General features: G+C 47.0%; 1 long non-coding RNA gene across 1 annotated transcript; it reads right to left on the bottom strand.

Moving 5' to 3' along the window:
• Positions 1–15,312: 15,312 nt before the first annotated feature.
• LOC117018854 (uncharacterized) lies at positions 15,313–19,848 on the bottom strand. Its single transcript, XR_004422340.1, has 3 exons — positions 19,741–19,848; positions 18,059–18,184; positions 15,313–15,616 (listed from the first exon to the last, which is right to left on the bottom strand). It is a non-coding gene; the product is annotated as an uncharacterized LOC117018854 (long non-coding RNA).
• Positions 19,849–23,686: the final 3,838 nt, after the last annotated feature.

Genomic DNA, 23,686 nt, shown 5'->3' with positions numbered 1-23,686 from the left:
GTCCCCAAAACCTTGCCTCCCTCCTGGGCCACTGCCTTTGGGGACTTCCTGTACCCTTTCAGCCTCCAGGAGCCATTGTCACAAAGTAGCTGAGACCTTCCTCTGACCACGCTCCCCTTGCAATCAACAAGGCAACCTCTTCTAGCGCTGAACTCAGTAATTATCTGCCTGCAATGACCGAAAAGAAAATGAAACACTCCACTCAAAAGCAAATAGCAACATTCTTTAAACGCATTTCTTTTCAGTGCCCAGTGCACAGCCCTGTGTGTAGGTACAGCTGTCATTACTGAGTGAAAGCGGCTGAGGCAGAACTGATGGGGACACTTAAACTGGTGAGAAAAGCTATTGATTGTTGACACGCTGCTGGCTTCTTGGGTTTCGGATATCAATAGCTCATCAATGCCTCCTTCTGAGTGTTTAACAACTTGCCTTCTCTCCACTCCAGACAGAACAAGGATAGTGGCGACCTTGAGAAAGAAAGAACTTGCTTACGTGTCATAGGGAGCAGACTGTCTTTGTTTCAAATGACCTGGGTCCCACTGGCCCAAGATGTAGCCCCCATGACCTCCTCGGTCAGGTGTTTATTCACCTCCCGAACACCCGCTCTGACACTAAACACACTGAATTCGAACATCCTTCCCTCAGCCAAGAAACTGGAGCCTGCTGATAGATGCCTGATGTGACGCAGCAAGGTTTTCATACAGGTCCAGGGGATGAGCCTGACAGTGAAACCGGTCCTCACCTGGTTACAAGGGATTCAGCCGCCTCTCTCACTGTCAGGACACTGGATGTGAGAAAGTTTAAATGTGAATACTGGTTACTCCTCAGGCTCAGTGTCCATTTACCTGTCCTGCCCCCGGGCAATCTCAGCCACTGCTCTGCCACAGCGGTTCCCCAGGTCTGAACCTATGTCTGAGCGGACAGTGGAACTCCAAACTGGAGCTCCTCAGATGACCTGCAGACACCTCGAACTCAATCTGTACCAAACTGAACTCAGTGTCTTCCCCCAAATCGGCTCATCGAACCTCATCTCCTTCCTGTAACCGTCTACTGGACCGCCCCTATGCATGACGCTATTCTCAAGCCCTCCCAATAACCAGCGGCCACCACCAAAGCCTGTTGACGCTGCGTGCTCGGCCTCTCTCTGCCACCCAGGCCTCTCGGGCCCCACAGCAGCCTCGGCTGGGATAGAAAGACAACAGTCTTATCAGCGATCCCTCATTTCTTCTCCAATCCTAGCCGCAGGGGCCTAAAATGCAAACCCAACTCTGATCTGCTCAGTGCTGATCTTCTGGGTAAACTCTGCTTCCAAAGCCGCTGCTCCAGCCAGACAGAGCTGCCCACAGCTCTCCGAGATGTTCCAAACCTCCAGCCTCATTCGGGACGCCTCTCCTCCGGACGCCCTGTTCAGGGTCGCCCTCCCTGACTCCTTTCCCGACCTCAGTGTTCATCCTTTTCAGTCGTCTGTGCCTGTAACACGACTCCTCCTCTCACGGTGCATTCTTCCTGTGCCTTGCAGTCCTGTACTGTGCCATGTGGGCGCCATCACTGACCCCCAGGTGAAGCCCCACATCTAAGAAGCATTCAGAAGAGCCCTTCTGAGGAAGGATCACAAGGAAAGTTTCTGCCTCCTCAACAATGCTTCTTTTTTTTCCTGGGATGGCCCTCACACTGACCTCAGAATGCAGCCGGTCTTGGTACCCAGACCCCTGTAGACAAGAAGCCATGGGGTGGTTCAGATGGCTGAGCTAAAGGAAAATGCCCCAAAAGCTTGCAGCAGAGGGGCCTGCCCTTTAGGGGGAAGAGAAAATGGTACAAGACCATTCCCCACCCCCAGCAAGCTCCTGGAAAACTCTTCCTGTGCCCCATGCATTTTCTCTGGTCACCTAGGAACAAACACTGCTTGGTATTTACGAGTGTAGGGAATCTGCTCTCACAGGCCTTTTTCCTTCTGTCTCTTTCAGCAGGAACATTTTATGGTTTAGTGCTTGCTCTTCTCAAAGGCAGAAATGTGAGCAGCTCCTGCCTCTGAAAACCTGTCTTCATTCCGGGAGGGTCCTCTCACCCGGAAGTAATCTATAGGATGGCACGTTCAAGATCCTCAGCCTGACCTCTGGAGAAAATACCAGGACATGGCCCTCCAACCCCAGAGGGCAGCTTAGCTACCAGCTGACAATCAAAGAAGGGATGATGGGGAAGAATGTATTCTTCTCAACACATTCCCAACTACCAAGCGATATTTCATCATAAGGGATCATAACACACATTCCTTAAACTGGTATTTTCAAATGAGCGCACTGGTCACAAAAATCACCACACCGCTGTCAGCCTTTGCTCAAAGCATGGAGATCTCAAGGTCAGCAAAAGGTCTGGAGCCAAGTGGTCAGACGGAGCAGCAGAGAGGCTGAAGGGGTAGGGGCAGAACCAGTTACCAAGCTCCTACTATGTGCCAAGCTCTGCGGGCACAGTGGTGGACAGGGAAGGAGAGTCCCCTGAGCAATGGCAGACAGTGGAGAAGCCTGGGAAGTGCCTCAAAGCCAAGAGGAGCCTGGATTTCATTCTAGGGACAACTAGAACTCTCAAGGGCTTTGTGCTAAAAAGTGACATCCTCTGGTTAATACTCTGAACAAGCCATCTGGCGTAGGGAAAGGATGGATCATTGGAGGACAGCCCTTAGAAGCAGGAAGATCAGCGAAGAGTTATTGTAGTGGCTCCAGCCACTGAGGAAGAGTTAGACAGAGGTGGCTCCAGAGATGGCATTTTGGGAATGGATTTCAGGCGTGCCTATAGGGTCCACCAGGGGATGCAACGTGGGAGATGATAGAAAGAAAAGCATGGGGTTGCTCCTCCCTTGAGCAGCCAGGGGGATGGCGGTGCCATTGATAAGATGGAGAAGGATCCGTGCAGGGACGAACCATTTCCGGTAAAAGGATAATCAGTCTTGTGTTGGACATTTTAAGTTTGAGACATCAGTGTAACTGTCAAAGAGACAGTTGCACACACGAGTGTGCAGCTTAAGGGTGGGGGTGAGGAGTCTGAATTGGAACCGGAAAGAATCGTAGAGGCTACAGAGCAGAAATAAGGTGGTAGCTTATAGCCCAGAATGGAATGGGGCAATGAAATAGCCCCAGAGTTTTCATTTAGGAAACAGGCTTGTTTCAGAGTAAAAATAGGACAGGGTTTTAAAGGGGAGGATTCACCCTCTGGAAAACATTCCAAATTTCCTGTGCATTGGGAGGCAGGCAAGCCACCCACCGATAGAGTCTGACCCTCACCCTGGTCCTGCCAACACTCCCGGTGGCCTCAGAGAAGTCCCTGCCTCTGTGTAAGCCTCAGAGCCCCCGGTTGTGAAACAAGAGAACGCGACTCCATGATGTAGCTGTGTTCCCTTCCATGCCTCACTTCGGAGGCCAGTCATTCCTGTGCGTACACTGTTGGACCGGTGCAGCGCTGGGGCTGGGGCAGGGGTCCCAGGTACTGCAATGCTCCCTGCCTCAGCAAACGCGCCCATAACATCGGAGAAGCCAGCCCTGGGTGAAGAATACCCATAACGTGCACGGCGGGCGTCTCCACACGTGCTGTGAGAAGGTGCTGTGCCCTTCTCAATCCCAGGTAGGAGAACGGCACACCCACCTGGTTCCGATGATGGGCAAACTCTTCTCTCTTTGGGAAGACGGGAAAATCTCTGTGATGAAGGCAGCCGGGAGCCACTGATCACTGTTGCAGGCAAAGCCATCGTGGCATCTAAGGGAGGAGGGTTTAAGAAAATCAACTAATAAGTCCTTGCTCCTTCAGCTCAGAGCCTGGCAATAACATTCAAACTGCTCGACGATCATTATCTTATACTGATAAGTCTGGTTCCCACCACGGGAGATGAGGTGGGGGGAGAAGTGGAAGAAGAAGAAGGGGAAGGGGGAGAGAAGGGGAGAAGACGCTGCTGCTAAACTCACTATAAATAACTATTGATGGTTTTTAACAGCTAAAGCAAACATGCACAGAGTCTGCAACAAAAATCCAACTTAAGAAGTGACAGGGGATGATGAGGGCGGATGGGAGATTTGGCCAAGAGAAGGAACACAGTACGGATTCAGGCAACAGCATGAATGAATGTGCACTATGCGACATGAAAGAAGACGGCACAGACCTTACATTCTAAAGTCCATTTACAGGAAATCATTGAAATGTCTAGAATAGAGGAATCCATAGAGACAGAAAGTGGATTCATAGTCACCTAGGTCTGTGGGGGAAGGAGGAATTCGGGGGGAGACGACTAAAGGGTCAAGGATTTGTTTGGGGGGGGTGATGAAAATGTTTTAAAATTCATCGTAGTGATGGTTGTACAACTTTAGCAATACAATAAAAATCATAAAATTGTATACTTTAAAGGGGTAAATTATACAGTATATGAATTATATCTCACATAAGCTGATATACATATATATATAGTTGGTGCATATATATATATACACACACACACACACACACACACACATATATATATATATGTATATTTGACTCTTGGTCTTGTTGTATTATGGGGAGATGGTTATAAATAGTGATTAGTTCTAAACGCTGATAGATGAAATGCTGACGGCTAACCCAATTACTAACATAAGAGCCACTCCTGTGTCACAAGAGAGCAAACTAATCAAGAAATGTGGTTCTCAAAAACGACTTGCTGAACTCATTCTCTTCCTAGATTCGTGTGTGGATTGGAGGGAATGCCCTCCTGGTTGTTTGGAAGATGGGATGAAATGAAATACTCATTTTACACTAAATGTCACTTCTGTCACTTCTGGCAGTTGCAATGTGTGCAAAAACAGAACTCTCCCCGTAGGGTGTGAAGTGAGAGCTGTGCCTGGAGGAGCAGTGGAGCAAAGCCAGAGGCATCCAGCATGCTAAGATGGAGAAGATGCTAGAAGGACACATGGCGGGGGGTGGGGGGTTTGAGACCTGGGCATGGGGGTCGAGAAGACACATACCTCGCAATTCATAATTCTCGCAGACCACAATAAAGCAAGTGTGACAGATATGAAAACTGGACTCTGCTTACAGTCTCAGTTATGATCTTAACACTTGGTCTTGTGCGAGTCCAGTGGTTCTCAGACCTGGGTGTGCACAGTATCAAGAGGAGATCTTGTCAGAACATACCACGTTTCCCCGAAAATAAGACCTAGCCGGACAATCAGCTTTAATGCGTCTTTTGGAGCAAAAATTAATATAAGACCCGGTCTTATTTTACTATAAGACCGGGTCTTATATTACATTATATATATATTATATATTATAATTATATAAGATCCGGTCTTATAGTAAAATAAGATCGGGTCTTATATTAATTTTTGCTCCAAAAGACACACTAAAGCTGATGGTCCGGCTAGGTCTTATTTTTGGGGAAACACGGTAGCTCCCTGGGCCCCGTCCCAGTGTTTCTGATTCAGCAGGTCTGGGTGGGGCTGAGAATTCATATTGCTAACAAGGGCCAGATGATGCTGATGCTGAAACCAAAGCAGCCATTCTGTGGACCACACTTTGAGCGGCAACAGTGAAGGGAACCTGCCAAAAGCATTGCAGGGCTGGATGAGATCACACTGAGGACTTGTCAACAGGCATTTCGGAAGACCACTCCTGAGATGTTGCAGGGGCAGAAAGGGTTAAGGGAGAGGCCGTTGCTCTGCCCTGGGAAGACCAGGGGGGCTTCCTCACATAGGTGAGACTGGATTCTAGGCTTCTTGCTTATTGATTGCAATCAGTCAAGTTACCCCATAACAAATTGTCTCAAATTACCACAATTGTAATAGGTGCAGCCGGGGAAATAATGCACAGCATGGTGTAAATCTACATTCATTGACAGGATGCCCCCCACTGCCATGTCTCCCATCGGGTCTGACTCAAAATGACAGGGTCCTACCCACCTGACGTTTGCCGATGCTTGCACATCTGCAAACTCTCCATTTGAGGATACTGAAACCTGTCGTGCATTTCTTCCAGGCCTCCAAACGTAGTCTTCAAGGTTTCGCCACACATCTGTGCGGTGGCCACACAGACACGCATCCCAAGCGTCTTGAAGCTTCTTAATGGCATGGACGCTAAGTGTTTTGATACCTGCTGATGATAACGAAAGTCGTGATTAGGAAGAAGTTACTCTCAATGACAGGCTGCATTAAAAGCAAATGAATGCCCTTGAACCCAAGAAGCCTTTGTGTCCAAAATGCAAATTTTATATTTTTTTCCTAGTTTTATGGAGATATAATTGAAGAGCAAAATTGTACAAATTTTAAGTGTACAACATAGTGAGCTGACACATTATTGTGAAATGATTACCACCATAAAGTCAGTTAACACATCCATCACCTCACATAGGTACGTGTGTGTGTATGTGTGTGTTGAGAACATTTAAGATCCACTCTCTTAGCAAATTTCCAGTGTGCAATACAATTTTGTTAACTATAGTCACCGGGCTATCCATTGCGATTTTTGCCCCAGTGAAAGGAGCATTAGGAAATTCAGTATTTTCTTAAGAAAACTTTCCCTGTAATGAGATACAGCAGACACCGGCCATGGGAGGGCTGATGAAGATTAAGATAGGCTCCTTAGAAAGCATCGTGAGACAGAACATGCACATCACCATGGAAACCAAGCCATGTTTGCATTGTATAATAGGTTTGTTAATTATCCTGAAAAGGTAAGAAAGCCCACAGCCTAAGGGGAGACCAGGACGGCTATTAACGAGTAATAAAGGAAGAAAATGGAGGAATGGGACAACTAGGAGCGTCCATCTCTCCCCAAGCCACCAGGAAAGGGTGCTATGCAGGGCTGGGCAGTAGGGTGTCCTGTTGCCTGGAGGGACAGAAGGACAACTGTGGACTAATGCCTAGTTTCTCCAGCCTCCAAGCTCTGATGGTTCCAGTGTACATGAAGCTTCCCAGATTGTTGGGGAGCAGAGCAGTGGGATGAGATTGCACGGCTGTACGACCCTGGAAGTCAGCCTGGCCCTGTGGGATAAACCCTACAGGTGAGAGGCGTGACCAGACCACTAAGTCAGGGTAGGCGGGTGCAAGCCTGTTCTCCACACCTGCCAAGGGACTTTCACCCACGTCAGCTCACTGAACTCCCTTCAAACCTCGTCTGGACGACACATTCGCTGAACCCCAATTATGTCCCAACACTGAGCGCTTTTATAAAAAAAAATTCTAATAATCTCACACTTAAAGGAATATAAAGTGAGGGATAGGACAATCCTCCAGGTAAACACAGGCTACCTTTAGCATATATAGATGTGCCACATTTATTTCAGATATTTTTACCCTTTAAACACATTACTGGTATAATGTAAGTAACTTCTGAAACACTCACCTGTACTTGGGTAAATCTTTCCTTCCATGTCTTTATGCGTTTGCTAATCTAAGTATGTATCCATAAAAAAATAATTTTAAATTTTACATAGTTTGTATCATATTCTATTTAGATGGCACAGCTTAATGTTTTCATTTGACATTAAGTTTTCAGGCACTGTGAATATTGAGAATATAGACCAATAAGTGAGCCCAGCAAGTTTGCTGGGCTTATCCCATGAGTAGAAAGACAGTTCCAGGAATGTGGTCTGTATGACACTCGTTTATCCTTAGGACCTGAAACACTGAGACCTAGAATGTGATCAGTTCATGGAAATGTGCTATGTGGACCTGAGAAGTATGTTTTGTCTCTGTTTACGGGGTTCTGTCTATGTCTATTATTAGATTAAGCATGTTAAGTGATATACGAGTACACTTACTAATTGGCATAGCCTTAATCTCATTTCTGAAGAATTAGTTCTCAGCTATAGTAATAGGACTTTTCCTGCATCAATTATTTTGACCATCAGAACTTTTTAAACACATGCATGGCATGAGTTTTACAGAAGAAGAAATGAGAGGCTCAAAGCTGGGAAGGGACAGACTCAAGGTGGGAACCTGTCTGTTTCTAGAAGTACCTTCAACTAAAGAAATGCTTGAGCCACTGGGGTAAAAAGAGACCATTCGGCCTGTGTTTAAATCCAGATCTGTGAGGCTTTGAAATGGTAACTCTCAAACTTCGAAAACAAGTGTGCAAAATCTAGCACACAAAACTCAGAGCTCTCTGAACTACATCCTGCCACCCTGCACTTGGTCTTTTGGTTTACCTTGTCTGCTGACTTTGGAGGGGTCCCCGACTTTCCCCATGGGTGTCCCTACAGGCACTAAGCCCTGCAGGACTCATGCCCACCCTCTCCCACCTGTCAACGCTCCCCTGACTATCAGGTAGCCAAGCAACGGCAGGTTCATAAATTAACAACCAAAATCCAATCTAAAAGATCTCTTCAGCCTTTATGTCAGCATTTTTGTCCGTTAGAACAGACTCTGAAACAGTGGATTCACTGTAACAATTAATGTAGTTTCAGCAGCAAGACCCGTTGCTTGCAAGAGCCCCTCCTAAGGCCGGGTACTCGTTCTGTATGTATAATTTTGTTTTCCTAAAGAGGACTCCAAACATTGTATGAACTTCAGGCCACTCCTGCAGAAATGACTCCTGGATGTAGATCTAGTCAAGTAGCATTGTGCTGCGGGGGTAGTTCACAGATCCCAATCGGAAGATTAAAGCTTAGATCGGAGACACAAGCCTCCCTGTGCCCCATCTTTCCACTTGTGTGTCGGGCTGGGCGCCTTCCCCCACCCCGTGGGACGGACGCACTGGCCTTGGTCAGCCCTGCACCGCTCTGGCCTCCAAGCCATGGTTCCCAGCTCAGCAATTCGATTGGGCCCCACCCTGCTCCAGCTGTGTCCACTGGGCTCCTGGGGAAGGGCCAGCCCAAGCCAGATGATCTGACATGATGAAAAGGGAAATTCTCAGCATTCTTTCTGCAGAAGACATTTGCCAAATGCAATGCAGTGAGGAGAAGCAGGCTGGAGGTTTCTGGAACAGCCAAATGCATCTTCCACCCTAACTCAGTTCAATGCGGAAAAAACTGGGTCACATCTAATTAAGTCGAGTTTCAGGGGGAAGTAGTATCTGCTGTGGACAGAGCAGGGGGCCAGGGAAGGGGCGCCAAAGAAGGATGCAGGACCAAGCACTGAGATACCCTCCCAATGCACACAGACTTCCAGTTTTGGAAAAATGTCTGCATATTCCCAGAAATGACCCAACGGAACAATCAGATTACATTATTTTCTCCAGTCATCAATGCACAGTGATGGTTCCAGATTGAAAGGGCCTGTTTTTAACTCTGTTTTTAACTCTGTCTTGACTCTCACACTAACCAATTGCCCGAAGTGTCTCACAAAGGTCCTCTTTCCCAAATGCTCGTTTTCCTTTCTCACCACCAACAAAAGAGGTTTGGTGGGGAAAACATCAGGGTATCAGTGTGAACTTCCCAAGATAGCTTCAGCGGCTTAGTTTCCGTCAGGACACCTGAGAGGTGTCCAGTAGCCTGGACAGAGCCCTTTCCCCCACAATCTATGGCTTTAAAGTCACTTCCAAACATACCGTCTCAGGAAGCCTGTGCATTTTAGTTATTAGAAGCATTAGATTATCTGGTCATGCTGCCAAAGCCAAATATCCCTTCAAAACTCAGCTGGTCACCTCCTCCATGAAGCCTGTCTGATTGCCTCCCACCTTGAGGCTGAATCAAGCATCTGCCCATACGAACATCTCCATAGAATAATGAATTTATATAATCATCTACATCAATTCTATCTCCCTCACCAGTCTGGAAGCATAACATTCTGACCCGCCCCTCCTGTGGTTCTCGATATTTCTACCACTCTTTAGAGTTCAAAAAGACCCTTCCCTTACTAGCCATTTTATAGTGATGAGTTGTCAATTTTTAAATAAAAGAGCTGAGACCTGGAAAGACTGTGTCAACATCTAGACCTACCCCCAGATCTTCTGATTCCAAGTCTGTTGTCCCTTTCTCTGTTCAGGGGCTACAGGTAACAAGGCTTTAAGGAAATGAAGATGTTGGAAGTGCAAAAATCTAGAACATAGCTTTTCTGACCTCAAGCAGAAAGTTGGATGATAAATTGTGGGCAGAGGTGAAAAAAATACAACATGGTCACAAATTAACATGCCTGCAGGGACTATGCATGGCTGAAGCCATTCATAGTGAGAGGACTCGAGTGGAGATTCTGACCCACCTGAGAAGGTGTGTCTTCCCAATCTGCCAATCCTTTATTCAGAGCCAATGGAAACAAAGGCCAAGAATTTCTAACTTTATTTTTGTAGTTGGAAATCTGGACTTTAATATAAAATTTCTAGTATTTTTAATGTTGGCAGCTAATCCAAAGTTTAAAAAATATATATATTGAGGGCCAAACAAATACATCCGCAAGCTGAACATAACCAGGTGCAACCTCTGGTGCAGGCCCACTTCCTGGACATGGGCTCAACCTGTGCAGATGAATCAAACTGAGCCCCACGGCCCCCGCCCACCCACAGATATGGTGGCCATCAGCAACCAGGCTGCCACTTCAACGTCACTTCTTGCTCCTCCATAATTCCCTTTTCCTCCCAACTCATAGAATAACCTAACCTAGTGATTCTGAGCAACCAATGGGGCCATTCAGATCAGTCAGCCTCCCAGAAGGAAACTGTTTTTTTTTTTAATTTGTGTCTGACTTGGCATTTATTTTGCTTCCCTTAGACTTTCAACTACTTTCTTATAGGATCCCTGCCCCCACAGAACCTCACATGGTATTTGCAGGATAGTGGCCACTTGACAAATGTGAAATGGAAGAATGCAGGCCTCCCAAATCCTTCACCCTCTCCACCCGGCCTCTTTGCAGGCATTTTCATCTTTGAACAGCTGAAAGGCTGGGCTTCTACAGGCTGATATATTAGGTGGGTGCAAAAGTAATTGCAGTTTTAAAGGTTAAAAATAATTGCAAAAAATCGCAATTACTTTTGCACCAACCTAATACTTCTGCTATCGTATCAGATCTGAGCACCTGCCCTGCACCGGGCCCCATTGAGTCCTCACAAAACCCTCTAGGACAGGTCCTCATTTGATCCTATACTATAGATGGGGAGAACAAGGCCCGAAGAAGAAACAAAACACTCAAGTAGCAAAGCTATGATTCGAACCCAAGTCAGTGCAATTCCAGGGTCCACACCCAGGGATACCAGCTGTATAGCTCTCAGGGGTGCTATTCCAATCCCCTTTGTACAGATGGAGAAAGAGGTCCAGGAGATTATAAAACTTCCTAAAAGTTCCAGCCAGCTGGTAAAAAAGCAGATTCATGATTACATCAGGTCAACAACAGGCTCAGACTCAAGGAGCAATTCTAGATCCACTTCTAAATTTTAACAGAGGCTTAGCTGAGATGAAAAAAAAATGATTATAATAAGCATATGAAAAAAAGTTTAATGCTGGCTTTGTTCTAATCCCTACTAATCGTGCCTTTAATTAAAAAGTTAGAAAAAAAAAGAAAAAAAAGGTACACATGAGCTTAGGATGTTGGATCTTCCCCTTCATTGGTAAGTCTGACTTCTCTTCTGTTTACAAGTTAGCTCTTGTCTCCCAACCTCTTGCTACTCAATGTGTGGTCCATGGACCAGCACCATCTGGGAGTTTCCCAGGAATGTGGGATCTCAGGCTCCACCCCAGGCTGCCTGAATCAGAAGCTGCACGTGAACAAAATCACCAGGTGATTTGTGTTGTGCATAGAAAACTTTAAGATGCACTGACATGACCCCAAGAAATCTCAAGTATCAGACATTTTTAGAATAATTCCCTTCTGTGGGTTTAAACACAACACTGACTAGTGAGCAGTGGTTTTGAAATACAAAAACTCTTCCCAGACACACAATGAAATAGCTCAGAAACTTCAGTTTGCAGGTGAGGGAACCTACTTTCTACGTGTTCTAGGGTCTGTGTTCCACAGAGCTGCACAGAGGGTGTCATGGCTTTCAAACTCTTTGCTGTACAACTGGAGAAAAACTGATCTCTTGCCATATGGGAGGAAAAAAGCACCCAAAAATGAAGTAATAGGGGAATAACAAGGAACCTTAGGTGCTGTCTATAAAGCAAGCCTAGGATGGATTTGAGAATGTCCATAAAGCCATATGGCGATTCCTCAGTGGCCCAGCCGTGAGCGGTATGGGGCTGAGACCAGAACCATGGAATCCTGGGTTATGGAAGGTCAGAATGGCTTAGGTCACCAGCCAAATCTACAATGGGTCCTTGCGGGAGACACACGGGAAGGGACCCTTGGCTGGAAGAAAGAGCTAAGCCCAGGAAAGCCAGGAACCCTCTCAGAAGGCGGTGCTCAGCTTTTCAGGGGCTTGCTGGAATTTCATTATCCTGTGCACACTGTACAGATGGGAATTTAATAATTAATTAGGGAATAGCTCGCCCGAGAGCCCGTGCAGGGGGGGATTATGCAAATCCAGCGAAACGTGGCAAGGGGCTGAATATTTTATAGCGTGTTTAATTTGCAAATACTACCCACCCAGAAGGCTTAGGCAGGAAACCTATCATCATAATAATTATTATTACTCATGCAAAACTACTTGAGTTTCCATCAGACCGCCTTCCTTTCAACTGCTTTCGCCAAACACTTCTCCCAAGAAATGTAATTTTTTTTAATGGGGGGGGGAAGGGAACAAATGCAAAAGAATATTAGGAAGGAAAGGAACATGTTTGGATAAAATAAAAATTAACATGGACCCTACCTTTGCTTAGTCTGCAATTCTTTTTAACTCAGATAGCTTCCATCCTGATCATTTTCTCTCACGTGCACGCTGAATACGAACTGAGTTGGGATGCTGAATCCCAAAAGCAACCAATGCATTACTTCTTGTGTACTCCGCACACTACTTGCTGCATTAATTAAGGCACCCATTGATTCTGGGTTCCCCAATTATTCTTCCCATATATTCTCCTCTCGTTAAATAAGCCAGAGTAGTTCTCTATTGCCACCCAACAAAAACCCTAACTGCCCTAGCAGGTGTGGGTAACAGAGGCTAGAGCATTACACATTCAAGGGTTTCTAGTTCATTCCATCCGTTTCACCATCACCACCACCACAAGGTTGAAAACTCAGTCTTATCTAGAAACAGGATCAGCAAACTTTTTCTGTAATGTGCTAAATAATAAATATTTTAGGCTTTCCAGGCCATGCAGTCTCTGTTGCAACTTCTCAACTCTGCGGCTGTGGGAGAGAGCAGCCACAGACAACAGGCAAACAAATGAGCACAGCTGTGTTCCAATAAAGCTTTACTGACAAAAACAGGTGGTGAGCCTTCATGGAGCATTTCTTAAGACTTCAGGCAATTTTATTCTTTCAAAAAACAAATGGGGGGGGCTCTCTTTATGACTCCAAGCATGTGTACATGCTGGCAGACCTAACTACCGAGGGTGCCAAAAAGCTGTATACACATTTTCAGAAAGGCAAAAACTGTATTAAAATTGTAATACTCAGTATAGACCGATAACAAAAGATGAATACAAGTCACGTGTACACATTTTGGGGGAACCCCGATATATTAGACGGTTAAACCGGTGGTTCTCGCGCCTGGCAGTGTCTGGAAACCCCGGGTCGGGGCACCAGGACACCCCTCAGCCTCACGCTTGATTTAATCCTCTGCTGTCACCGTCTTGACATTCTAAATAATTTTTGTACAAGGGGCCCCACATTTTTATTTGGCACTAGGCCTCCCACAAATGATGCTGGCAGGTGTGCCGGAGACACAGAAAACATCAAACACGGTGCCGGCTGAGGAGACGCCGTTCCCCTGGCCTGAGGAGAGAAGCCGCGGATGCTGGAAAACTCCCCACGACGCGCCGACGGACCCACAACACCGCCCAGAACGGTCAGAATGTGAATACAGTGCCCGCTTCTCCACAGGTTCCCTTACCTGCCGGCCACGGCGCTCGGAAACTAGCACATTCAAAATTCCCAGGACCAAGCCGCTCCCAAGCTTCTAACCCGCGCGCTATTTTGAAGGCGTGTGATGAAATCTCGCGTGACCCGCTCCCTCGCGTCTGGGACGTGGCGCTCCCTCTGTGGAGCGCGCCCCGGAGCGCGCTCCACACTACCGACGTTTCCCGCGCTACACACTGTTCCCGCCCGTTTAGTCACGTGGTAGCTGTCGCCGCCCCGGTCCTCAGATCGTCGTGTGGCCGTATCGCAGCGTCTGTGTTCAAGTGACCCCCATGTTACCTCATAATTTACCTCAAAATGCAAGAGTAGGGGTGCCGGCCATTCGGATACGCCGGAGAGAAGCCAAACGCGCCGCCCTGAAGGGACACGGTACGTTATGTAAAGAAAACCACGTTGTATAGGGTCCAGGGCTACCCGGGGTTTCAGGCATCCCCTGGGGGTCTTGGATCGTATCCCCCAGGATAAGGGGGACCCGCTGTGCTGTTAAGGATCTTTTTTTTTTAATAGAAAAGGAATACACGCAGATGGCAGACGTTTTTCAGCTTCTGAAACCTACGACGTACCAAGTAAAAGTGAATCTCCGGCCACCCCGTCCCTCGTCCCTGTCCCCCTTTGCTTCCCATTTCTCCAGGGCCGGCTACGTCCGTCAGAAGGACCCCAAAGGCTCCAAAGCCTGCTCCCCCAACAACTCTGTCCCCTGCTTCCCCTCTTTGGAAAGCCAGCATTCCGTGTTCCATTTCCCAATTTCTCTCCCTCGGTGCTCTTTGTCACAGAACGTGTGATGACTCTGTTTGAAGTCTGTTGGGACCCAGCGCCCGTCAGACTTTGTGGGACAAACGGAATAAAACGTTCCCGAGTGCAATGCTGGCCAAACCTCTAGACATAGATTTGGCCCTCGTTTCTGTTCCCAAATGAGCAGGAGAGAGGCAGCCTGAGGTGACAGGCTCTGACTTCCTCCCCATTTTGATTTTTTTTCCTTGAAAAGGGAAGGAGGGCGCCCCCCCACACCCTACACCCCCTAACGTGGGTGTATGGGACCCGGAGGTGCTCATACACTATTAATACCACTTTTGAATTAAAAAAAGACAAGCCAAAGCGACCTGAAAAGCACGCACAGGCAGAGAGCACCAGTTCCAAAGACTGATGAATTATTGAGAGGCGTTTAACCACTATCTTGATTCAAGGGCAACATTTCTAGGTGGGAGAAGTGAGAAGCCTGTAGGAAAAGGTGGCTTTGACCCCACGCGGCGGCTGGGTGAGCGCCAGGACCCTGGGCATCGGCCCTTCTTTTTCTTCTTGACCTTTGAACTCCCAGGCCACCCTCCTTTGTCTCCCAGGAGGAAGGCTGCAGGCTGCCTTTTCCCCTAACTCTCCAGGGAGGTGACAATGAGATGCCCCCAGGCGGGTCGTCTGGTTGCCAGGATGTCAGAGGTGGCAGCTCTGTGATGGAGATGAGACTGGGTCATGTAGCTATTGCAGGGGACGTGTGGTGTCTGGAACCAAGGAGATTTTGGTGTTCACCTCCCCCAAGCACGACTGTCCTTATACTCCAAGGTGACACTCGTGCAAAGGACAGGAAGGCAGGAGAGGAAGGTGTTGCGGTTTGGGAGGAAATCCCTCCACCAGCTCTTCCAGCCAAACCCTTCTGCTTCCCAGTTCCGCTACTTTGTCCTTCAGGGCACGTTGGATGCCTTGGGATGGTGATGGCCCGGGACAGCCTGCAGGATACGCCACGGGGAAAAGAATAGCAAATAAGCATTTGGAAGGACGAAGTCGGTTCAATTTTAAGTTCTCAGACTGTGCTAGAAAAGCCAGTGCAGGTGTATGTGAGTGTGTGTGTGTGTGTGTGTGTGTGTGTGTGTGTGTGTGGTACAATACACATAACATACAATTTAGCATTTGAATCATGTTAAAGTGTACGGTTCAGTGGCATTCAATGCATTTGCACATTAAGTGCAACCGTCGCCACCATCCATCTCTAGAACATTGCCATCGCCCTAAACTGAAACTGTACCCACTGGACACTGATGTCCCATTCTCCTCTCCTCCAGCCCCTGGCAACCACCATTCTTCTTGCTGTGTCGATAAATTGGACTAGTGTAGGTACCTCATATAAGTGCAATCATATATTATGTCTTTTTGTGGCTGGCTTAGTTCACGTAGCATAATGTCTTCAGGGTCCAACTATGTTGTAGCACGTGTCAGAATCTGCTTTTCAAGGCTAAATAATACTCCATTGTATGTATACACCACATTTTGCGTATCTGTTCATCCATCCATGAACGCTTGGGTTGCTTCCACCTTTTAGCTACTGTGAATAATGCTGCTATGAACATGGGTGCAAATATCTGCTCAAGCTGTACATACAGATTCCCAAATCTTCCCTTAGAAGATTTTCTTTCACTAGCTCTGGAGTGAGTCCTGGGAACCTATACTCTTAACAGGACCCCCAGCTGATTCTAAAGACAGACCAGGTTTGGGAAACAAGGAATTATTAGGTCGGTGCAAAAGTAATTGCAGTTTTTGCAGTTATTTTTAACTTTTTAAACCACAATTACTTTTGCAACCACCTACTAGATCCCTGAACAAATTGTGCTAATCCCAGCAAGTCGTCTTTTTCGTTCCTGTTTAATCAGATGGGTCCCTTTGTAATCCCTGATGATAAAAGTAAAAACTGCTTCCATTTTGTAAGCGTCATCTCCAACAGTCTGAACAATGCCAGTCTGGTTTTCCTGTTTACAATAGGCAACCTGAGAACAAGACATGGCTCGTACACCAGGATTCAAGCTCATTTCTCTGACACCCAAGACCATGCTGTGTGGCTCGTGGACTGTACTTCTCTGACTCCCCTAAGCCTGTGGCAGCTCTCCTGGGTGACACGGGGTAACATTAACTCCAAGAGACAGGAGTGAAAGGAGAGAGAACCACACAGACTTCTGCTGCAGGAATGGGCTGTTCAAGATACAGCGTCTGTCAGAGGCAGATGTTTCTTCATTTCTCGAAAGGTGTCCCCCATGACATGGATATGGTGAGTATGGCTTGTATTTGTTTTTAACGTAGTACTAGGTCCACTTCTTGCTGTCTTTAGTGCAAAGATGCAAAGAAGACCTGGAAATGCTAACTGCCATTTGCTGTCCTCCCACCGCCTAATTTGAGGCCTGTTGTTGGTTTTTTTATATGAGTGAGATTATTGAGTCCTCACCAACCCTTCAAGGAATGATCCTTCCCACTCTACACATATGAAAATGAGAATTCGGGATGTTGCGTGATTTGCCCAGGGTCTGACTCAGCTAACGTCAGATCCCAGGTTGAAAACCAGACCTTCCTGAACTGGCCCAGTGTTCTTTCCTCCTCTCTCTACTTTCTCACTCCTCCTTCTCACCCCTTCCACCTCCAAAGCAGCCCCAAGGTCACTTTGCCCTATCAAAGCATTTCACAGATTTAAAATCACAGAACCTGAAAATTGGTGCCATCGAGTCTCCAAGAGAAAAAAAAAAGTTCTCATTTGGGGGCACATTATCTAAATGTCTCACTTTTAGCCATTAGAGTTTAACACTCTGGAGTTCCCAGAAAAGGGGCCTTTATCTAACCAAACCTATGGTATATCTCTGAGCTCCTGTAATACTTACAACCTCATTGCTTCATAAGATTCTACGGGGCATTTCCAGGGAACCACGTATGAGTACATCACACGTCCTGTGATATTTTATAAATCATGTCCAGTGCCCTCCACAGTGCTAGATATTTGTTTATCTCAATAAATTATTACCGACTACATGAAGGGGTGAATGAGTGAATGCATACTTCTCATGTGTCTTGAATGGCCCTGTCTAAATGCTGAATTAGGGTTCTCCAAAGAAACAACCAGTATACATATAAAGAAAGATCTATTTTAAGAAATTGGCTCACATGATTGTGGGCGCTGGTAAAAAAAAAAAAAATTGTTGAGCAGACAGCAGGCTGGCAACTCAGGCAGGGTTGCTGAGTTTCAGTATTGAGGCAGAATTCCGTCTTCTTCGAAAACCTTAGTCTTTGCTTTTAGGCCTTCAACTGATTGGATGAGGCCCACCCACTTTATGGAACATAATCTGTTTCACTTAAAGTCAACTGATTGTAAATGTTAATCATAGCTAAAAAAAAAAAAAAGAAAGAAAGAATACCTTCACAGCTACATCGAGAAGAGTGTGGTCAAACTGGGTTCCATAACCTAGTCAAGTTCACACATAACATTAGCTATCACCAGGGGTGGAAATGTCTAACTATTACATTGTTTTATTCACCTGAAACTTAAAATAAGAAAAAAGAAATTAGCCATCATTAGCACATACCTCCCAAATCCAGACGTTTATAACAATACAAGTTACCATGAACACTACCAAAAGAGAGAAAAATAAGGATGTTACAGATTGACAACTGTTAATAAGATTCCTATGAATTTGTAATCCCAAAGTCTAGAGTTAGGATGTTGTTACTATTTATATCCTGCTTGCTTACAGAAAATATTTGAAGAATCAGAGTCAAGAGCAAAAGTCCAAAAATTGTCAAGAGAACTGGAGTTATTGAGTTTCACTGAATTTTCACTAGACTAAGTAATAAAATTATGTATTATTTTGTCTTCGTGAAATCGTAGAATTTTAGAACTATAAAAGAATCTCAAGTTGGAAACCACTGTTTTATGTAAAAGAAATCGAGGACCAGAGAGAGAAATGGACTGAAGGTTTTACCCTACTAAGCCACGTGCCCTGGCCACGCCTTGCAACCAGGCCATGCACTCAAAGTAACCCACCCTAGAAAAGGAATAGTTTTTTGTTTCTGTTTTTCTATTGAATTGAGTTTATTCCAAAGACCAGCTTCTAGGGATCATGGGATCTGGCCTTCATATGTTAATGAGTCATTTTAGTTTTCAAAGATGTTGGTGAGTTAGTTAGGAACTAAGGTGGGTGGAGAGGGGGGACCCTAGTTAATTGATGAGAATATATGTATATTAGCTAATAAGTTCCTTCCCAAAGGGTCCAAATTTGAAGACCAAGGTAAGGTCTTTAGAAACAGGTGTGACCCAGTCACTTCCTGGGAAGCTCATCTGAGTACTTAAAGGATCCCAGTGTCTGTCTAAGCTTCCCCAGGGTTCACAGACTCACAAAGCCCTCCCAAGCCCAACTGGAAAACCACCCACCAGCAGAGCTTGTTCTGTGGACACTGGGTCCTCTTGGCTGGAGGTGACAGCAAGCCATTCATACTCCGCTGCAGAAAGTGGGACCCGAGCTTGCTCCCCTCAGTGGCAGGTGTACGTGTGTCTGTCTTAAGCCCAGCAGGAAAGATGAGGAGAGGATGGTTGAGGGAAACAGGCCACATGCTTAGCGAGAAATGCCCTGGTTTGGGACCCAGATGGATGTGGATTTGAACCCTGACTCTACCACCTGTTCATCCGCTCACTTAACTCCTTTGAACCTCAGTTCCTGCTAAAATGGGAATATTCACACCCACCTCATAGGGTGTTATGGAGGCTGAGGAAACATGCATAACAGATATAGAATGTTCTGGCAGGGTTGATGCTCAGTAAATGATAGCAAAACAACCCAAACCGACCTTGTCTCCAGACAAGAAAGTCAGCAAGCCTGTCCAGCTTGCCAAGTCACCGTGAGGGAACGCAGGGTGCCAGCTGGCCCCAAGGTTTCTAAGTTGTCACGGACAGGCTTTTGTGGGTGCTGTCGTGGGCTGGGAGAGCAGGCTCACTGACCACCTCCCCGCTGTTCTCCTGTGACTGTGGCTGCCCACACCCTCCAACTGGTTTGCGGCCAAATCAGCCAGCAATGCCTAGCGGAAAAGTTTGCTTTCCCGTCACCTTGTTCTGTGGTCCAAATTCATGAAACGACAACGTAGAAATGTGTCATTTGCTCTCTATTCCTCAGGCTGATAGTTTGCTTATTTAACAACAACAAATCCTTCGTACTAGCCTGTGGAAAAAAAATAAAAGATGGGCACAGGCATGCGGTTTTTAGTTTTAACACTGGTTACCTACTATCAAACAAGGAAAATCAAGCGATTTTCTCAGTATGGTTTGGGGGCTCCCTCCCATGCTGACACCACAGTGGTGGTCCAATCACCACCCACCTCCGCCCCTCCCAAGCTTCTCCTCATGATTTCCCAGTCTCTGCTATGAGCACTTACCACCACTGATCCTCCATTTCCTCCTTCTGCAAAGCATGTGGGTCGCCCATCAGCCCCATAGTTCCCAGTACACTCTCGGCACCTTGGGTCATGTTCTTGATAACATCATGCCAGGATTAGTAGAATCTTCTAGCTAGCCTTCCACCTCCTGTCTCTCCAAACCATCTTCCATTGACCTATGTAAAGTGCAGCTTCGCTCGCATTACTCCTCTGCTCAATAACCTTCAATGGCTCCCTATTGCCCATTCTGCAACCAAGGTCCTCCACATTTTGGCCCTCACCTCCCTCCTTCCTCACTTACCTCTTCTCCAGTACACACCTTCCAACTAGGCTTAACTGCTCCTTACTGCACAGGCCCACCTTTCGCCATCCTCACGCTTTATTCATGTGATTCCCCTGCCTGGAGTACGATCCCTCCTTCCCTGTCATTCACACACTAAAATCAAATCCATCCAGCAGGAGAGCATGTCCGGTGACACCTCTCCAATACAGATTTTCCTAGTCCTTCCAACTAGCAATAAGCCCGCCCGGCTTTTAAATCCCATGACACTGTTTTTTGCATTTTCCTTCGGTCTCTTGTTCCCCTCTGTCTTCAAGTGTCAATTCCAGAATGTCTATCGGGGTTTGTGAGCAGCAGTCTGATTGGCAGAGGAGGCTGAAAGACGGGCTTTACATCTGCATTTACATAAGCGCCCCGTTTCACTAGGATGATATGGGGGGGCTGATGAGATGGGAAAACAGAGGTGCTAAGCCCCCCACCCCCCAGTCACGGAGGCCTATCTGCTCTTCTTTTCTTCCTCCCGCTGCACTGCCGGTGTCTTAAGGGCAGAGGTTGTGTCCCCCCAAGTACACACCTGCCACAGGTTGGAGCATCATGCCCGATGCAGAGAAAGTGTGTGACCGAAAGCGTTGGGTTGCTTAGAGCAGGCAGAGCTGCCTCTGGGGGCATCCAGCCTGCACAGCTTCTCCCCATCTGTGCAAACAAGTCCCCAGTCCCCCTTCCCTCCCCGGGTCCCACTGAAGCCAAGGGTGGGACAGTCATCCCCTCCTTCTTGAACGGACTCCTAGGAGAGCTCCTGACCTGCTTCTCCCTTATGCTGCCCTTTTACTTTTGAACCTGAATTTACCCAGAAGAATGTAATGGGATGGCACCCAATTCAAAGACAGCCCCCGATGCCAGTCCTGAGTAAAGAGACTTGCCAATTCACATTGTTTTGTCAGCTGGGAAGAAATCCTGAGTTGGTTTCACCAGGAGTCCACTTTCCGAGAATGCGCTCTCGTCCCACAGGCACCACCCCTCACTGTCAGAGACACACATTGCTCCACACCCTGGCAGCGCCACCTTTTCCTGAGCTGGGTGCCTCCTGCCACCTGCTTGAGCCTCACCAGGTGCCACCCACAGCACCCTTCACTGTAGGCAAAGGCTCTCCCCATCAACTAAGGGGCATGGAGAAGGATCCCTCACAGAAAGAGAAAAGTGTGGCCAAGAAGGGGTGGAAACCCCAGCTCTCCTGTTTTCCTCTGTAAGTGTGAGGCCAGAGTTTAACCTCTCCCTTGGCCACACTGCACCCTGGACAAGACAGAAATTAATAGATGCCAATCTTCTGCTGCGTTAGACATTCACACCCCCACGCAGCCCCTTGTTTCTGAATGACCTTAATTTTTTTTTTTTTTAACTCTTGAACCCAGGTTAGCCTATTTCCTGTTCATATTTTTAAGGAATTCAGGCCCATTGCAGTAAAGAAAAGCAAGCATTCCCTGGAGCTTTATATTAATAATATTTCTAGATTATTGGTTGAAAGCACATACATTTGTTCATTTGTATCCTAAACACACCCCGCGGTTTCATTTAACTCTGAGTGCTCATCTGTGTATTGCAATGTCCTATGCGTGGTTCTGACTTAATCAAGTACTTAATAAGTAACATTAATATTCGCTCTCTTCTCCACTGGAGCTTATGCTCGTCAAGGTAAATAGCTGCTGGACGCCTGGGCAGCCTATGGCTGAGCTCAGAATATCGGCTGTCCTCATCTGGACAGGGGATTGTTTGTCCCCCCAAGACGGGGAAACCCTGCTGGGTCCTTTCCAAAGGCTTCATTTTAAAACAAGACGTTTCCACTTACAGATCTTTTGAAAATGCCAAGCGACTTGTGTGATATTCTGAAGTTCTTGTAGTGTGCCTATTGCATGCCAGCAGGCACTGTATTAAGTGCTGGGGATACAGTGAGGACCCCAGGCGGTCCTGATTCCTGCCCTGCTAGCCGTTTCCAATCCCACCCTGTGGAAGGGTCACCCTAACGAGTGCACTTGCAAAGTGAGATCAGCCTTAGGAAGGAAGAGCCTGGGGTGTGAGAAGAGCCATTCCCTATGGAGGAGCTGTTGGAGCTAAGCTGAAAGGTGAATAAAGGAAGAACTCAGTTATTCACCAAATACTAAGGCTGGAACTGTACACACACACACGTACACGCACACACTCACACAATATCTTTTAGGTTGGTGCAAAAGGAATCGCGGTTTTTGCAATTTTTTTGTTGTTTACCTTTTAAACCGTGATTCCCTTTGCACCCACCTAATAGTACACCTCCTCTATCTACAGATGGGGAAACTGAGACCCAGCAGTGCCTTAGTTTGCCCAATGTCTTGCCCAAGGTCAGAGCTAATAATAGAAGCCAGCCTTCTGCATACCCAGCCCCTTCCTGCTAAATTCCATGGATTTTATTTACATCGCTCTTAAAGATTATTTCAATACAGTTGGCCAGTAAGACGCAGACCGTTGTTAAAACCACATTCCTCAAGACCACCAGCACCAATAACCATCGTGCTTTCATGCCGATGATGCCTTTTCATTTTGCAAATGCAAAGAGTTCCCAATCATGTGAAAATCCAAGACGGCTTGTTGTCTGTTAAGGACCCGGAGGTCATCATCTTGACTGAAATGCACGGGCGCATCTCTCTGCCCGAGCGATGTTCACTTGGGCGTGAGCTGCGTGTGCAGGCCGACTTCGGGGCCCAGTTGGGGTTTCACATTTGCACATGGCGTTTGGGTGGCTCGCTGCTGTTTCACTGCCCGGGTCTTTCCCTGGGCTCCGAAAGCCTCTGGGGATTTACCGCTGCTGAAGTGGCCGTGTTCTCGCCAGTGTGTGCATGCGCTGCACGGTAAAACCTTCTTTTGAAAAGCCCGTGAGAATCCACTTGTAATCGGTACGTGTGCGTGAAAAAGCGCAGAGCCAGGACGGGCAGGAACCGCCGCGGCGCGTACACTGACCCGCCGTTACCTCTGCGGAGCGGCTGCACCGGGAAGGGACGCGATGTGGTTTCCTTTTTACTCTAGTGACGCCTGCGTCGCGTAAAAGACCATGTTCGTGGATTACACATCTCATGCATATGTATTAATTTTTTTAAATAAGATTCTTCAACAAAAATAACATCTCGGTAGAACAAAGGTGCTTCTCGGCAGACAGCAGCTGTGTGCCTGCCGGCTGTGACTACCTCCCGCAGAAACCTCTCCCCCGGACCATCATGGAACTGAGGGTGGAAAACGTGCTCTCCACGGCAGCCCAGAGGGAGAGTAGGAAAGTTGGGGGTACCTTGGGGGTCGCCGCAGTGGCCTACGCCCTCCG

Source organism: Rhinolophus ferrumequinum, chromosome 28 (genome assembly GCF_004115265.2).
Source record: "Rhinolophus ferrumequinum isolate MPI-CBG mRhiFer1 chromosome 28, mRhiFer1_v1.p, whole genome shotgun sequence".
In the NCBI taxonomy this organism is placed as follows: domain Eukaryota; kingdom Metazoa; phylum Chordata; class Mammalia; order Chiroptera; family Rhinolophidae; genus Rhinolophus; species Rhinolophus ferrumequinum.
This window is presented reverse-complemented; position numbering and strand designations above follow the sequence as displayed.